This window comes from Alligator mississippiensis, chromosome 1 (genome assembly GCF_030867095.1).
Source record: "Alligator mississippiensis isolate rAllMis1 chromosome 1, rAllMis1, whole genome shotgun sequence".
Lineage (NCBI taxonomy): Eukaryota > Metazoa > Chordata > Crocodylia > Alligatoridae > Alligator > Alligator mississippiensis.
In genome coordinates, this window is record NC_081824.1 from 79,270,609 (window position 1) to 79,289,646 (window position 19,038).

A 19,038-nucleotide genomic window follows, 5' to 3' on the forward strand; every position below is an offset into this window, starting at 1 on the left:
TTTCTTATCTCCCAGAAACCACCTGATGCCATTTTTCTGCCTAAGTTTATTAATTGTTCTGTTTGGAAAGAAGTCTTAGAAATAAGACATCTTGAAGCAAACACCATGTGCTATAGACATTATTTATTTATTTATTTATTTATTTTTGGCAATAGGTATTTCCTAATTTTCTTTAACATTTTACTGAAATATGGTCCAGCACAGAAGAATTTGCACTTTTTTCCTGTGCTCCAGTCATATGATTTGGGACAGAATGACAAAAGTCAGATACTCTTGTTGCATTTCAGGGTCCAGATCTATACATTCCTGTGGGACAACTGCATTTATGTCTTTAAATCAGCTGGGTAAGGTCAATCTGTTTCAGAATGTTAGTCTCACCTGAGGCATAATCAGGTTATTATCCTGGCCCTAATTACTGGTGGGGTTTAATGTAGCCATGCTTCCAAAAGCTAACTGAAATAAGCTTCCATTTGCAGGTCCCTCAGTTTCTGACCTTTCCAGAAAAAATCTTACAATTTTCTGCAAATTATTGTATTAGGACAAATTACAAAAAAAAAAAAAGTTTTGCTCAGATTCCCCAGTTAGTTTTTCTGTTCAGTGTTAGTTGGAATGGTAATTCACTTGTTGGCCGGATAATATAGTAGTGGCTTCTAGAACTTGTAAAGGGCTTTCAAGCAAATAGTGTTCAAAGTTCCTCATGGCAATATATGAACCATAGCTTTAAAAAAAGTTTAAAATGGTTACTGTAACTTTATAGATGTATGTAGCCCATCGTGGAACAAACCTTCCCATAAAAAAATTATTTAAAAAATAATTAAAGCCCCCTGACAATAAGAACTTATGCAAGTGTGCATTTTTTGCCATGCAAGTAGACCCTTTGGAGTTAGTGGGACAAAATTTGTGAAATACTGAGCAGGCAAAGTTAAGTATTTGCATGGTCTTCTGTAGAATAAGGGGCTTTATGGGACAGTAGAAGAGGATAGCCCTTAGGGAAAGCAAAGCAAAAGAGGTAAGAAAACTGTTGAAGAGAACAAGATTGTGTAGGAGGCCTGGGCATGCAACCTTGTACTTACAACATGTTTGTACATATTTGCTTAGTTTGTGTAAGATTATAAAAAAGTGTGCTGATTAAATTAAAAATAGGTAAAGGCAGTGGATTGTTACAAGGGGCTTTCAGGACAATAGGAAGGGCATGCCTAATGCAGGCTAGCCCTGCTACTGGACTGGGAAGCAGCACAGGTTTCTAGTGTGGTCCTGCACTGGTGGTATTTAGCTCTAAGAAGCATGGCTTTTTAACCCAGGTCTTCCTCTAGGCTAATAAAGCTATATTTACTTCCAGTGTGCCTGGAAGCTGACTGATATCTTTGCACAGCATTGTCTTCTACTCTGTTAGACATGAGGATACAGCATATGAGGTCAGTCAGATAAGTTTCTTTCCCCAGCAGCTCTGCCCATCCCGCTCCTCCCAGCAATTCTTTCCACCAGGGTTTGCCAAATTAGAGGATCCTGTTGAACAAGGACAAATCAGAACAGTAATCAACTTCTGGTTTTTGCACTGGTAAACCTTAATTTAAGCTGTTTCTTTACAAATTGGCAAGCAGTTTTGCTTAGGGAAGAGACCTTGTATGCTAAGTTTAAGCCCCAAGTGAATTTTGTACATGCTAATTATAGCCCTGTGAAAAATGAGATAACAGAAATGCTGACATGGTCTTAACAGTATGGAGAACTAAAATTCCCAAGTTATACAACATTAGAGCATTTTTCAAAACTATGCCCATGTGAGCACTATTGGCTTTGAAACACAACAAGTCCTTAGAGTCTCAGCAATGTGACCAGTGCATTGAGTCCTATTACAAACACTATTTAGTTGTAGCACAATGGTCCCTTACAGTCTTTTGCCATGGTCAGGTTTTCATAATGCTAGATATTGTGCTTGTACATAGTGAGAGTCAGCCCCTGCCCTGAAAAGACTTCAGTCCAAAGATTTTCAGAAAGGAAGTGGTGTTACCATTAGGAAATTATGCCAGATGGATTATGGGCTTTACCCAAGGTTATGCAGGTAGTATGTGGCAAAACTGGGAAGTGAGCTTGGGCCTCTGTAGTTTTTGGATAATAACTTAACCATATGATATTTCTTTCCTTCTTCCATTCTTAATTTTAATAACAAGCGTTGGTTCTTCCAACAATTTAAAAAATACTTCTTCAGATTATGATCCAGATTCTGCAAATAAATAATATTCAAAATGCTTCTATTTTTTGTGGAAGAAATGCAATCTAAGTAGTTTAAAGAAAATAGCAAATTAACACTAAGATATTAGTACTGCTAATGAAACTTCACTGTTGAGTGATGAAGTACAGGACAGAACAGGGCTTTCTGTTAAAAGATATGTTGTTTTATTTTATTTTAGCTGAATTTATAACAACATCTAATGTCTGCTAAATGTAGAAATAAGGTCAACTCACTTCAAGAGATTGACAAACATGGTTAAGGAAGTATCTCAAGGAAGTGGAGCCTCAGCTTGTACAGGTAAGACATGGCTGCAAGAACCTGTTAGTAGGAACCTGTTCTTAGCAAATTAATACATTCTCTTTGTCTACCTCTGGAAGACCTGTTTTGCTTAAGAGAAGACCAGTGACCACTTGAAATTATATCTTATATCAGGTTGGCGTGAGCATGACCTCAATATCTTACTGATATGAAAGGTAGGAGTCATTGCAACTGAGGTAGCTGCTTAATAGTAAGTGTAATGCCACCCATAAGGTTTCATAGAATGTTTTGCTACAAAGATAGGAAATAAACTGTCTAAGTATTCTGTGGCTCCAGAAGTGGGGTTGCATATCCCCAAGTTTCATATGGAGTGCATTGAATCTTTTGTCTCACAGAGGAAAATGTTTCTTTAAATATATCCAACACTTCTGCTAAAAAGGCTTTATCCTTGTAATTTGTGTGGGGTTTTTCTTTTTTTTTTTTTCACTCAACGATATTTACTCCTGAGTAGTTGAAGACATAAATGTGGCACATTTTACTTCCCCCCACATTACTCAAGGATAGTGAAATAAGTGTGTGCTGCATTAACAAGCTAAGTAAATCTAAATATTTATGAGAGGTTTTCATTTTTTAAATATCATCTGCCTTTGTATTATGTATATTTCAGTGAGATAGGAAGAAACGTGTTTGCAGTCAGATAGGAAAGAGTCAAAATGTGCTTTTTTTCCTGTAATGGTCCCTTTAAATACAGCACATGGGAGGTTCTCAAGGTCTCCAAGATCACTTACACAACTATGTTTCTAACACCTGCCACACCTGCCAACCCTCCCTCAGCACAAAAGAAGCAGCATTGCTATTTCCTCAAAAACCTAATCTTTGCTAGATAGCTAGCACAGAAATACATTTAGGCATTTTATTTTCTTATGTTTCTAAAGGTTGAAATCTGAGGCTGCTAGATCAGCAATATTTTTGAAAACCTAAGATTATCCCTCGAAAATCATAAATAAAACTGTTATGCCAAGGAATAGTACATTTCTTTTAATAGCTGTGTAACACATACAAATTGATATTGCTTTGGTCAGGGAAATCATTTACAAAATATTAGATGGTCCAAACATTAATTCCAATGCTGCAATTATTTCTGTGTTTAACTTGATGCATGTGAAACGAGTAGTCCCACTGATGTGAACATACAGGTAATCATATTTAAATGTTTACAAAGGGAAGGCTTATTAACTCATGTCTTTTGAGGATGTTCCTGCATCTCTCCTATTTCTACATAAGGAGATAAGTGTTTGAATTTGATTACGTACTGCAATTCTTGTGCCCTTAAATTTTGTGGAAGCTAAAAAATAGGTGGGAAGTGAAAGTGAAATGAAAGAATAAACATTCTCTTTATGAAAAGCAATCATTACAGAAAATCAAAATGAAATGATAAATGGAGTCCATTTGAAACACAGCAGTTTTATCCTGAGACAAAGATAAAAAGTTAATTATAAATAACAGTTACTTCTAAATAATAGTTGCTTCTCTCCACACTACATAAACAGTCTGAAAATTATTTAATTATAAACAGACTAAGCATCCCATTGCCTTCTGCAGCTTTACTTAAGTCTAAACAAATATACAAAATAGAAATGCATACAGGAAGTGCATTTTAATTAAAAGTGTGATCATAGCAATTGCTTAAAGAAAAGCAAAATGCTTGTATAACTAATTTTCCTTAGTACTCAGGTAGATATATTTGGGGGGTAAATACTCCATGTTATGCTGTCAGCATCAGCTACAAAGTTAATATTTTTTAGCAGAAACATTGAAATGCAAAAGGAGGACAAGACATTCCTGTTGATTTACCTAAAGTAATTCTTATTTCTCAACTGTTTAGCAAATCTTGAGGTAAGGGACATGTTTGGACTTACACTGAAGTCAGTGGAATGATTGCTGTATTCTTGGGTTGAATAGAGTGAGGTCAATATACACAGATCTAGAAGAGAGGCTAAAGAGAACATAAAAAAGTTCAATGGACTATTTAAATTCACAGGATTGTGAATCAAAGAAACCAAATACTAGGGCTGGGATTCTCATTCCTTTTTTTTTGTTTTTTGGTCAAAATAATCACAAATGTGTACCTATATCAACTGAATCAATTCTAAGCAATAACGTGCTCATCTCAGGCAAGGATTCATTTGACTCCTACTGCCAATGTCACAGTTACCATGCAAATACAGGAAATAATCACTTTTGCCATTCCATAGATATTACTGCTGAAATATTAAACCTATATTTTCTAATCTTTTCTGGAATGACCACTTACATTTATTCATTCTGTTTTTTCAGCCTTAAGAAAAGGGTAGTAGTGTTTTATCAAGACATTATAAAGCTGCATTTACGTGTTCAAATGCAATTCCAAAGACTATTACAATCCATGTAGTAATAACAAAGTTAAAAAAAAAACAAACACCCTATAATGAGCCATTTAAAGGAGGATATGAGTAATATTTAAACGCCCCTGCTTGCAACCTTGACATGCAGCCAACACAGAACACTACATTTATAAAAGCATTGTACGGAGGAATGTACGCTGAAATCAATGTGAAAAGTAGAGGGTCACATATTCTTAGGAGATTATTCTTGTTGATTTCCTTCATTCTCAGTGAGAGAAGGTTCAAGTAAAATAAGCCAACTCTCTTATCAAGGCCCTTGTGCCTGGCACAGGCACCTGGAGGGTCATGGCTCTGGTGGGCACTGAACATCACAGTGAGGGGCACAGCCTCTGCCAGGCCATCTGTATCTCCAGTGTTCCTTGCGTGCACGTGCAGATCTTGCACTCACCTAGCATGGGAAGAAAGCCCCACATGCTGGAGCTGGCTGTCTTCCCCACCAGTGCTGTGCAGTGTGGGAGGGAATCCTCAGGTGCTTTCCCCTGGGCAACAGGGAAGGCAGCTGGCTCCAGTGCATGGGGCTTCCCTCCCATGCCTGGGGAGTGTGCGGAGCTCCAGTGATACAGATGGCCCAGCAGAGGATGCACCCCTCACTGCCATGTGCAGTGCTGGCCAGAGACACGCCTCACTGGGAGCCCTGAGTGCCCTGAGCACCCCTGCCTGCTGCTGCATCATGGGGGGAGTTCAGAGGGTCCCCACGTCCCCTCACCCCACAAACCCCACGCACCCATACCCTGTCCCCACAACCACCACATATACACAACCCCCCAACATACCCTATGTTCCCCCACACACACAGCCACACCACACCACCTCACAAATCCCTCACACACCTTACCATACACACACACACACCATCTGGAGGTACTTAAGGTTGATCCTTTTAAATTGGTGGTACGCAATCTGTCAGAGTTTGGGAACCATTGCCATACAGCAAAAGAATAACATGTTATAGAGCAAACAGGACAGCTTCTACTCTGTTTAAATGCTTTTGCTTTTGAAGTCTTGGTGTAACCTTTTAGATGTCAACAATGTTCCCAAAAGGATCAGGTCCACATTTTAGCAATGAGCGTGTATTTGTATTAATAACACATGTTATGCTGGAACATGAAGGGAGTTGCTATAGAAACACTCCCTTAGTACTTTAATCATTCACTGTTGGCTCTAAAGATACACAAATAGTTCCTAAATAACTGTTACTAATTCATATGACATTTTAACATTACAGATAGGTACAGACATTAAAAAAGCCAGAGGCAGAATTAATCTTTTCTGTAAGTGGTGTAGTTTAGATTGGTGGTAAACATTCACCCTTTGGTGTGCGTGGGGAGTGTGGAAGTGGGGTGCAAATCTTAGACTGGGTTCTGCCATTTTTAAACCAGTATATGTGTGCTGCAGTTCTGTTCTGTTATAGGTATGGACCAATTTTGTGTGCCAAACTTCTGTTTTCTTATGGGTATAGGCTGGTTTCTGATCACTTGTACCAGTAAAAGTATAATGTCTGTACCTGGCCTATAACACTTTCAATATGAACATCTACACTTAAATGTCAGCACTTCTTGATTTATTTCTTTTCATTTTTCAATTTCAGTACAAACCTTTTTAAGAGATGCATAGTTGAAACTACACTTGTTTTCATTTTGTTCTGTGAGTATTAGAGTTATGCAGATACCACAATGATAGGCACAATACAACAAAATAATTCAAGCTGACTGAGGAAACAGTCTAGATATCAGTTAACAGAACAGGTTTGGAGCTTCTGCCTTTGACCTGCAGTCATCTTGATCAGAATCATTCTGCACCAGGAAAAAAAAAAAAGTTTTGACTAAACCATTTAATGAAATTATATTGATTTCAGTTAAGTTTCCTCAGAATTTGTCTTAAAAAAACAATTTATTTTGGAAAAATTTGAAATTTCATGTTGACTTATTTTTCATATTATTTGTACCTAGTTTCATGCCTTATTTTATTATTTTTTACTAAAGAAAGGAAGCTGTCACTCTATGGATTGACTGAGCTTGTTCTTATTCCTTAGTAGAGAATACTGTTAGTGAAGTAATGAAACAATTTGATTCTTTCAATTAATATAAAGAAGTACTGAGTCTTGTCCTTAACCATGAAAAATATATACAATTAAAATAAAGTATACCTACATTCTTACTGGATGTCCTAATCATAGATTCTCTAGGGGAGCACTGGCTTGGGACCCCCAGCTCTTTGTGTAGGCTCTTTCAGGAAACCAAATGTGATTTTTGAAAGGGGAAGCCCCTGGCTTCTTGGACTCCAGGACCCAACGTTCTGGCTCATATCCTGGAGAAGACCTAGTCTTCAAGAGGACAAAGTGCACCCATTGTCGCATGTAGCAAAGTGGGAAGTTCTTAAAACAAAAAGAAAACTTTATTGGTCAACAGCAGTACCACAGGCAGAGTCCTTGGGCTCCAAGATTCAGACAAAATCCTCAGCAGTATCTCTAAGGTCACACCTGTGCTGTTCTCTCTCAAGACTCTCTCTTCCTGCTTTTCACTGTCTCCTCCTTGTCTTTAGGTCTCTCCTTTTACAAGATTTTCTCTTTACACTGTCCTTTTCTGCCTCCCTGGCAGCAGAAGTAACAGGAAGTTTCTTCAGGTGCTAGGCTGGGGTCCATTTGATATGCCAGAATATGCTAATTTACTCTTTGATGCTTGAGGGCCCATTGTCCAGTAACAGAACACTTAGAATAATTGAAAACTAGGAATGGAAGGGACCTGAGCAGATCATCTAGTTAAAGAATATCAAACATATGGCCTGTGGGTTGAATCCCATCCATGGAGCCTCTCAACCGGGCCCAGTAGGCTACTGGTAGGCTAGATAATAATCTAACCTCAAGAGGAGGTTAGATGAGTATCTAGCTGGGGTCATCTAGACCCAGCACTCTTTCCTGCTTATGCAGGGGGTCGGACTCGATGATCTATTGAGGTCCCTTCCGACCCTAACATCTATGAATCTATGAATCTATAATTTGGGGTTATAACTAGGAGGGCACAGGGCTGTTCACAGAATCCAGGTCCCAGAACCCTATTGGACATGGTTATCATACCTGGGGGGGGGAGTAAGGGTTGTGCTGATGGAACCCCTCCCATCCTGCAGCTACTGGGCCTGCTGCCTCAGCCATGGCAAGTGGCCACTTGCCCAATCACCTCTACTGCTAGCCCTGCTGCTTTTTCTTCTGCCACTGGTCCTGTAGATATGGTGTAGGAGGGGTCCCACAGTTTATATCTGACTCAGGACATGGGGTGAATTGTAATGTCTGACCTACTCCAAATTCTGATAAGGGCAAGATTATTCTTGTCTAAATCATTCTCAGCAAGTATTGTCTAACTAATTCTTTAAATGTTGTGAAAAACAGTCATATAACTAATGGGCACAATGCCCAAATTATGAAAAACACCACAATTTGTCATGAGTAAAGCAGGGGGAACAAGGGTTGCATGTATGCTATAGAAGGGGACTGTCAGCATGTCTGTCCTTGGGACTGGCTTTTCCCACAATTCCCACCTGCCACGACTTTGATATTTAATAATTTCTGGGGAGGAAGAGATTTTAAGAGCCGGTACCCGCAGAAAGAAACATGCTGGCTCGATCTAGGGTTAACGAGCCTGTTTATTGCTTACAGAAGTTTCACTCTGTCCCTGAATGCCCTACCCGAGGGCCAATTACCAGGAGACACCCAGCAATTACTTAGGTTGGATACGGAGTGTAGGCTAGCAGTTAAATGACCTTCTGCCATCACTTATCTTGTTAGCAGTCAATTAACTCCAGAACCGGGGATTCCCCCTTAGCTGCGGTTTGAGTTCACAAACGGAGCATCTTTTCTCCAGAGCTCTCCACTAGCTCCGTTTTTATCTCTCTTTTCTGTCTCTCTTTCTCTGCCAATCTTGATCCCCTCCGGACCGCTGTCTGTTGCCTCTTCCCTCCTGTGTCCCCGTGACTCACCAGTAGAACGGATCCTTCAGGTAGGCAGCGATCTGTCAAGCCATAGCAATCCTGGGTTCTGGTCTGCAGAGAGGATAGCGATCTCTGCCCCTGTTGGGGCTTCTCAGTTTCTCCTGATCAACCTCTTTGGTTTGTCTTCCCTTTTAGTCCATGCTCACAGGCAACTCTGGGCCATCTTCTCTACCTCTTATTCTTCCTTCTGGGTGCCTGTTGGTTCCCTGGGGTCAGTTATTTCTGGTTTCCCCGCTGTGCTGCTCCTCCTCAGCCGTTACTTCTTCTAAGTAACAGAGTCACAGCCAGGACTTTGTTACAGGGACCATGAAGAACATTCAAGGAGTTTTCTTGGGAACTGTCTCATATTCCTTCACTGTAAGCTTGATGAGAGGAAAAAGGTTGCAGGGAAAAGGTAACCCTTCAGATCAAGGAACAGCAAGCAGGCCAGCTACAGAGGAGTTTTCTAGAGAAGGTCTGCTTGGAAAGACAGGCAGGAAGTGAGACCCAGAGACATGGCTGGAGGATGCTACAATCCAGAGCCACTTCCACTTCCAGCACTTTCTCTGCTTCCACTTGTGAGGTGTCTGTCCAGGCAGGACCACACATGGTTGAGGCTTCTACCCACGTCCTGGTTTGGTGCCATGCAGAATGCAGCTTCCATTCAGTGTCAGGCAAGTGGGGGAGTGCCTGTGATATGAGCACTGCCTTCTGGTGGTGTCTCTCAGGAAGAAGGCAAGAGAGCTACAGGAGGAGGTTGTAAGGCTCCAAAGTATCCTCTGCCATGAGGACTTAATTGATTCCATGCTGGAGGAAACCTCTAGGACTGTGGAGTAAGGACTGCCAGAGGTGGTGCTAGAAAAGGAAGAGGGCACAGACTCCCAGAGAGGTGAAAGCTGGAAGTTTGTTTCTTCTGGTAGTAAGAAGAAATTGTCATCCCCACACACAGTGGTTTGCCTGGAGGACAGATATGGAGTGCTAGCAATAGAGGAGGAGTAGTACATCTCATTGGTGGCCAGGAATCTCTAAGGTGGGGAGGATTGGGATCACTGCCATGAAAAGGAAGCAATGGGCTGTGATGATTGGAAACACCCTTCTGTGGGGGACAGAGGGATCCATCTGTCAGCCTGACCTGTTGTCCCAGGAGGTCGGCTGCTTGCTTGGAGCCTGGATCCAAGGTATCACAGCAGGATTACTGAGACTCAGCCGACCCTCTGACTACTACTCCATCCTGCTGATCCATGTGGGCACCAATGACACTTCCAGGGGTGACCCTGATCAGATCAAGAGTGACTACAGGGCTCTGGAAGCAAGGGTGAAGGGGATGGGGGCACAGGTCATGTTCTACTCAATCCTCCCAGTCACATCCTGCAGATCAATTAATGGCTGTGCAGGTGGTGTCACCAGCAGGGTTTCAGCTTCTTTTACCATGCAATGTTGTTCCAAGAAGAATGTTTGCTAGGAAGAGATAGGATCCACCTTTTGATCCAAGAAGTTTTGGGGGAGTACTGGGGACAACTTCCTGGTAGAAGTGTTGGAGAGATGAACTAGGGGCTATGCCCTTCTTGATCTGCTGCTCATAAACAGGGAAGAATTGGTGCGGAATGTAGAAGTTGATGGCAAGTTTTGAAACAGTGACCATGAGATGGTTGAGTTCAGGATCCTGACAAAAGGAAGAAAGGAGAGCAGCAGAGTAAGGACTTCAGAAAAAATAATTTTGGCTGCCTCAGGAAGTGGGAAGAATCCCCTGGGAAGCCATTCTGAGGGGGAAAGGAGTCTAGGAGAATTGGTTGTATTTTAAAGAAGCCTTAGTGAGTGTGTAGAAACAAACTATCCCAATGTGCAGAAAGAAGAGCAAATGTGGCAAGTGACCAGTTGGCTTAGCAGAGAACTCTTCAGTGAGCTCAAAGAGAAAAAGGAAGCTGACAATAAGTGGAAGCTTGGACAAACAACTTTGGAGGAGTACAAGAATTTTGCTCAGGCATGCAGTGAGTGATAAGGTCAGGAAGGCCAAAGCTCAATTGAAGTTGCAGCTAGGAAGGGATGTGGGGGGTAAAAAGCAGGGTTTCTACAAGTATGTTAGCAACAAGAGGAAGGTCAGGGAAAGTGTGGGTTCCTTACTGAATGATGGAGGCAACCTAGTGACAGAGGATGAGGTACTCAATGCCTTTTTTTATCTCAGTCTTCACAGGCAAGGTCAGCTCCCAGACTACTGCACTGGCCAGCACAGTTTGGTAAGAAGGTGATCAGGTCTCAGTGGTGAAAGAACAGGTTAGGAACTATTTAGAAAATAAATCTGGATGTATACAAGTCCATGGAGCTGGATGCAGTGCATCAGTGTGTTGAGGGAGTTGGCTTCTGTGATTGCAGAGCCACTGGCCATTATCTTTGAAAATTTGTGGTGATTAGGGGAGGTCCCATATGATTGAAAAAGGGCAAATATAGTACAAATCTTTAAGAAAGGGAAAAAGGAGGATCCAGGAAACTACAGACCAGTCAGCCTCACCTTAGCCCCAGAAAAATCATGAAGCAGGTCCTCAAAGAATCCATTTCCAAGCACTTGGAGGAGAAGAAGGTGATAAGGAACAGTCAGCATGGATTCACCAAGGGCAAGTCATGCCTGAACAACATAATTGCCTTCTATGATGAGATAACTAGCTCTGTGAATGTAGGCAAAGCAGTGAACATGATACACCTTGACTTTAGTAACATTTTGATACCATCTCCCACAGCATTCTTTCAAGGAAGCTCAGGAAATCTGGGTTGGATGAATGGATTATAAGGTGGATAGAAAGCTAGCTGGATTGTTGGGCTCAAAGGCTAGTAATCAATGGTTCACTGTGTAGTTGGCTTTCAGTATCAAGTGTAGTGCCCCAGGGATTGATCCTGGGGCCAGTTTTGTTTAAGATTTTCATTAACCTTATGGAAAATGGGATGGATTGTGCCCTCAGCATGTTCATGGATGACAAAAAGATATGGGGAGTAGTAGATATGCTGGAGGGTAGGGCTAGGATTCAAAGAGACCTAGACAAATTTGTAGGATCGGGTCAAAAGAAATCTCATGAGGTTCAACAAGGACAAGTGCAAAGTCCTGCACTTAAGACAGAACAAGCCCATGCACCAGTACAGCCTGGCAACTGGCTAGCTAAGCAACAGCTCTGTAGAAAAGGACCTGGGGGTTCCAGTGGACAATAAGATGGAAATTAGTCAACAGTGTTCCCTTGTTGCCAGGAAGGCTATCAACATACTAGGCTGTATTGGTAGGAATGTTGCCAGAAGATCAAGGGAAGTAATTACTCTTCTCTATTCAGCATTAGTGAGGCCACAACTGCAGTACTGTGTCTAGTTTTGGGCCCCCACTATAGAAAGGATGTGGGCAAGTTGAAGAAAGTCCAGCAGAGGGCAACAAAAATGGTTCAGGGGCTTAGGCATATGAGTTATGAGACGAGGCTGAGGGAACTGGAGAAGAGAAGACTGAGAGGAAATTTGATAGAAGCCTTTAACTACCTGGAGGTTGGTTCCAGAGAGGATGGAACTAGACTTTTCTCAATGGTAGCAGATGGTAGAAGATGGAGCAATGGTGTCAAGTTGCAGCAAGGGAGGTTTAGGTTGGATATTAGGAAAAAAACTTTCTCACTAGGAGGGTAATAAAGTGCTGGTACAGACTACCCAGGGAGGTGGTGGAATCCATAGAGGTTTTTAAGGCCTGGCTTGACAAAGCCCTGACTGGAATGATTTAGTTGTGGATGGTCCCGCTTTGAGTAGGGCGTTGGACTCAATGACCTCCTGAGGTCCTTTCCAATGCTAATTTTCTAGGATTGTATCATCCTATGACCCCCACAGCTCTGATTTCAAACATAATGAACTACTTCTTTTTTTATGTACAAGCTATTATGGGAAACTGATACATGCTGCAACATTATTATAACATGAACACATTGAACCCAGAAATGTTACTATAAAACCAATCTGCCACAATGTTATATGTTCATACTATAAATATTCTGGACTTTTAATGACAAACGATGAAGTAACTTTAAAATAATAAAATATATTTAAAATAATTTAAATTTAGAAATTTCCATATTAAAATTCAGTTTTCCTAAACAATTGTTTAAATTTGACTTGTGAAAAATTCCAAAATGCTTTAATTTTTTTTTTGAAATTTTGAACAAAATGACTTCAAGCAGTTCTGTGCACATTCCAAATTTCAGTAGTTAATACCAGTGCAGTTTTATCAAAATTCAACCCTAGCTGTTTAGAGCAAGCTTAAAGAACATGGGAGTTAAAACTGCCAACCTATGTTGAAGGCCAGATTAGGCTGGCAGTCCTAGTGTTTTTAGCAGTTGTGGAACATTTCTTTCCCATGACATTGAAGATACATTGTTTCTGCTATCTAGATTCAGGATGCAGCTTCAATTCCAATGCACAGTGTCTTCTCCACCTTCTTCTTTCTTCCCTCACATTCTTTCCACTTCCTCCATTTTTGAGATATGATCATGAGAAATTAAGGGCCTTGTTACATATTGATTTTCGGTGACTTGGGGAGCTCTTATTCCCCTGGATTGTCCACACATTAAGACATGTAAACTAGTTTTAAGCACCCTTTAGGCTTTTTAAAGATATGCTGTTTCAGGGCAGGTTTATCTTTGATATGTATTACTTAGCTTGTGTATCACAAATGCATGGCCACTTCCCAGAAATAAGCTTTCCAAGTTGCAGTACTCCAACATCCCAGGATGCAGTGTCCCCTCTTCATCTCTCCCCCTGAACTCTACTGCCCAGTGGACGGTACTGGCACCAAGCTATCTCCCCCTCCTATGCCCAAGGGTGTGACCTGATTGGGCAGCTTGTAGGGACACAGATCAATCTAGATGGGAAGGCTAGGGTGGGTGGAGAAGGGAGTAAGGTAGATGGTGAGAACAGGATCGCCGTGAGCTGGGGCTTCCCCTTGGGGCATGGGCAGTGTCCCTGTGATGGTGGGCTACTCAATCCCAGTCTCAATCCTAATTCCAAATCCCAATCCCAATGTATTAAAACATGAGAATTTGATTACTCTTTACTACTTTTTAAATTCTTTTTTTTTTTTTTTTTTTTTTACATTTTAATTTTATCCTTTAGCGGCTTCAGTAGCTGACTTCCTTCATTTCACCATCCAGTCCTAGTTAGCATTCCCATCCATTGCCTCTCTGCCTCCCATTTCACCACCCAGTTCCCATCATTAAGTTCTCACTTGGCTGGTGCTTTCTGCCTGTGAGAAATTAATGCTTTCATTAGATTAGCCACTGCATTAATGGTACATGTACTTTGACTTTCCTCTCATACTTCTGAGGAGAAGGAATATTTTTACAAATTCCTTAACATTTTCTTTCCTTATATGATGGGATTCTTTGAATATATGGTGAAAATTGCTTTCACTCCATTTTTTTAAATGTCAAAAGTATTGTTCTCCTGCTTTGTTTGCCAATGCATTGATATGGAACATGACAATGTTTAAGCTGGAGCAGTACTTTTGTCTAACCTTCTAGGGCTCGCAGAACAGAGTCTTACATTCAAAACAGGTCCTCTACCCACCTATAACTTACCTCAGAATTAGTAACACAAGTTAATTCTGATGGACACTGGTATCTTAACAGCACCTCCTTCTGTAATTTTCTTCTTTATTTCTTTGTATTAAATAGCCCCCTAAAAAGAACACTGACAGGGGAAAAATTAAATAATATTCTTTATAACACTGGAATTTCTCTCTGTCTAATTTGGAAATGTAGTAAAAAGCAGTGATATTTGCTGTATCAGTGGAAATACATGGTCTTGAAAGTGCATGGATACTATTATTTAAATTGCCCAAGCTGTTTAAATTATAAAGATCACATGACTGGTAAACTACAACATACCTTCCACTTTTGTTATAACTTGTTGAGGTGGTCTGGCAGTCTCTGGGTGCATCTACATGTGCAATTAATGTGAAACAACAAACTCTGGAGAAGTTTGAGCCAGAGTAAACTACTCCAATACAAGCACCTGGGACAGCAGCAATTTGAAATGGGGTGGAGCAGGCTCAGGCTGGAAGGGTCTTGGGGGGTCAGTCCCAGGCATTGGGTGGCAGCATAGGGCAGAAGAGGGGCTGGCTGGGGCACAAGGGTGCTGAAAGTGCAGAGCCATGTGTCCAGATGGCAGGCATGCATCTAGCCCATGGGTGACTGGGCTGACTGGGTGCAATTTAAATCCACAGTCAGTATCTACATGTGCATTTAAACTCAGTAAGTTACCCCAGTGTAAGATTGTACTATCCCCAACAGTACTATTTTATGCTGGTGTAAATTAATTTATTGCAGCTTAATACCATCGCATGTGTAGATGGTGATGATTTACTCTGAAGCTAATTAGTCTATTCAGCAGTAAAATGCATGTGTAGATGCAGCCTCTGTTGGGTCACCTGTTACAGTAAAATCATATAGGATACGGACCTTAAAGATGTAGTTAGCCATGTTAGTCTGAAGTCAGGTAGAAGGCATAGTAGATTTGCACCTTATAAGCTAACACAGCCACATTTAGGTCAGTCATGGAGTGTCCTGGGATTTTAGTGTTCATCCACAGGTCTATAGGTCTTTTTAAAGTTGATAGGAGATCGGTGTTCATTCATTCTATCACATGGGGATTACAGTGTCTGTCCAATGTAGATAGTAGAGGGGCACGGTGAACAGGTGAAAGCATACATGACATTTGTAGTTGCAAGTGAATCTTGGATGTTATAATCTCTATATTTGGGCCAGTAATGTTGTGGTCTAATATTCATGTTGGGGTATGGAAGGTATCTGGGTCCGTTGCTGGGGTTAGCACCTCAGTGAGACTGGGAATTAGGAATCTTGTTGCTTGTGAGACTCCATTTGAGATTGAGGGTTTCCCTGTAAGCCAGGATAGGCCCTCATGACTATGTTGAGACCGTCATCCTTTCCCAGGTGTGGCTAGAGGTCATTAATGATACATCTAAAGTGTTCAAGCTAGTTCTGGAAGTGACAACAAGAGGGACCCTGTCATCCCTGTCCTAGGTTTGGTATTGTAGGAGGTTAGAGTGAAGTCTAAGTCGGGTTTGGTGATTTGGTTGGCTACTGTTTTAGGATAGTATTGTAATTGTAAGAACCTGTCCACATCCTTAAGGTACATCCTGGTCAGTGGCTATAATATGAATTGTTCTTATAAAGTCTTTATATAAACTGTAAATATATGGTTATAACATTAAGTTTGGCTGTAGATGATGGAACTAATGGTGTGCTTGGGATGAAAGATGGTGGTAAAGGCAGATTTGATGGTTAGGTGGTTTCCAATACACTGGTGGCAATATGTAATCAATATATCTTTTAGTGAGCAATTATTTGGGCTGGAGGGCCCCCTTAAGGAGTTTTGGTGATCTGTTGTGGGCTGGGAGGAGGGGCTGACCTTACCTGGAGGTGGGGTGCTGGCTGGACAGTGGGGTGATGACCCAGACCAGTGTAGCTGCAGGGAGGGCAATTGCTTCTATCTTGCCCCAGGCCTGTCCACCCTGCACCTACCACTGGGGGGGTGCCACATGTAGCAGGCTTGTGGGGTCTCCATGGAGACCAGCCCAGAACCCCTGTGGGCACGGCACAGTTAGCTCAGCTGTTGGGATGGGGCCAAGGATAGCTGGAGAGCAGCATCCAAGAACAGGATGGATGAGCAGGGCTTGGCTCACAGGGAGGTGACGTTGTGGGACTGGCGCCCATGGCAGAGCCATGATCCTTTCCCCACATGTCCCTGTGATGGGTGCCAGTTCCACAGGCAGGGACATGCGGGTAGCAGATGGTGGCTTTGCCCTAGGTGCCAGCCTTGAAATGTTCCTTTTCTAGCCCCTGGCCACCTGTCTCAGTCCTGGATGCTCCCTGCCTGTCTGCAGCCCCATCCTATCTGCATGGCCAACTGTGCCCTGCCCTTAGGGGTCCTAGGCTGGTTTCCATGGAGACCATACCCGCAAACCCACCTGCTCCATCCAGTGCCCCCTGGCAGTAGATACAGGGCAAATAGGCCAAGGCGGCTGGGCAGTAGGGCTGGGTTCAGTGGCAGCAGCCAGTCTAAGTGAACTACCACTGCAGGGGCTTCTAGGAAGCCAAGCACCAAGCCATGCTCTATCCACCTCCACCATGCCATACACCCAGGGATGGCAGGAGTGGCCATATGCACTATGGCTGGGGCTCTCGCTTGTGCCTGTGCCTGGTGGGACCAAGGGACCTGCCACAGGCCAGATGGAATCCCTTTGTGGGCTGAATCTGGCCTGTATTTTGCCCACCTGCCTTAGGTAGATCAGAAGGATGAGAAATCAGCTGAGAGGAAACAGGCTTTAAATATAAATAAATATGCTGGCATATTCGGGATCATATGTGTGCCCATAGCAGTGCCATTTGTTTGTAGGTATATGGAATCCCCAATCCTGAAATACTTGTGTGTGAAGACAAAATGGGAGAGTGTATTGGAAACAGAAGAAGTTTTCTTATTGGCAATGAACTTTATGGCTCGTGATCAGTCTTCATGGGAGATGTTGGTACACAAAAACGTGACACCCAGGTAAGCTAATATGGTGTTATCTGGGACAGTTCTAACTTCAGGAAGTCAAGGTTCGTGCATGATTTGACTAGAGATGAAAGGAATTGCTAGAACTAAAATCTCTACACTATTTTGTTTAAAAACAAAATCAGGAGTTTGAAGTGAGCTAAAAGGATCTATGATTAGGGGAGATGAGGAGGATCTGGGGAAAAGGATGTGAGAAATCAGGATGCTAAGTGTGGAAAAGGTATTGGGAGTTTTGGAGGAGGAGTTGATAGACATTTTAATAAAAGGATTGGATCAAAGAAAAAATAATTTCACTGGGTAGAGATGAAAGAGGGGAACTTGAGGAGTATGTGGGAGGAAAATACTACAGAGGCTTGCCTGAGCTTTGGATAAGTACACAGTGGGCACATCTACATGAGATCTTACGTCATTGTAGCTAGTCGCTATGGCAATATAGCGCTAGCGGGCACTGACCGTGACACTACTACAATGAGCTACTGCACAGTAGGCTTGGAAACAACCCTTGCACTGCCAGGACTGTGCTGTACTGGTGGGTACTGTGTGGTCATTTAGTACCCACCAGTACTAAAGCAGTACTAAAGCTAAAGTAAGTACTAAATGACTACAGTACCAAGTGCACAGTGGGACGCACATGTAGATGCACCCACTTTCCCCAAGCCTTTTCCTAGCTAAACTTCCTTCACCAAAACTTTTTCCCTGTGATAATTGTTATCCTATTATACTTTAATCCATTTTTTTAAATTAATAGTGAATAGTTGAATAGTGATACTGTCACCATTTAACATTGCTATTGGATTCTGCAAACTGAAGGTTTTTCTTGTTTTAGAGAATCTGTCACAGCTATGTGTTCCTTTTTCTTTTTTTTTTTTTTTTTTTTTTGCTTTCAGATGCACTACTGATTCACAGCATTTAGACAACTGCTCAAGAAATAAGCAATATTTACTGTGCCATAGGAAATGATAATATTTAAATAATTATGTTAGCTAAATTCTAGTGAGGAGAAACTAGAGAATTGTCTTTAATTGGGACTATGCATTTTAGAATAGTTTGAAACTAATGATTTTCTAGATGCCTGTGGGGAATCATATTTTTAATCAGATTCAGCTTGCCAATAATAAAGTGTAACCTTTCAGTGACAGAGTTTTGACTGCTTTCTTTTTGTGCATGTACTTTTCTTTGTATGCACCGTCTCTCTGCAAGCAGCATTGCCCAGCTCAGAAAAGCACTTCTTAATATTTCAATTGAAATCATCAAAAGTTTGCTCTTATCTTCCTCCTCTTCTACTTAGTACAAATAACTAAACTAATAAAAGAGCAAGGACTCCCTTAAACATATCACCCACAAAAAATCCCTGAACAGAATGACGGTGGCAAAGTTATTGCAAAGTATTATTTCCATGTCATTATTTTCTGTTAATAGGTATTTTGCTTTCAGCATGTATCTGGAATGTAGTACAAAGCCATAAACAATATATAATTGAACTTAGTTCTAACTCATACCAACAGAAAGTGGAAAAAATAACCCTTAATGTATACAAAGCTGTGTTTTTATGGTAAACAGATA

The 19,038-nt window shown here is 41.5% G+C and overlaps 1 long non-coding RNA gene across 1 annotated transcript; it reads left to right on the forward strand.

Annotated features, from left to right (window-relative positions):
• The first annotated feature begins 2,416 nt into the window (after window positions 1–2,416).
• On the forward strand, window positions 2,417–18,574 carry LOC109285426 (uncharacterized). The gene is made up of 3 exons (XR_002093162.2): window positions 2,417–2,527; window positions 17,317–17,469; window positions 18,363–18,574. It is a non-coding gene; the product is annotated as an uncharacterized LOC109285426 (long non-coding RNA).
• Window positions 18,575–19,038: the final 464 nt, after the last annotated feature.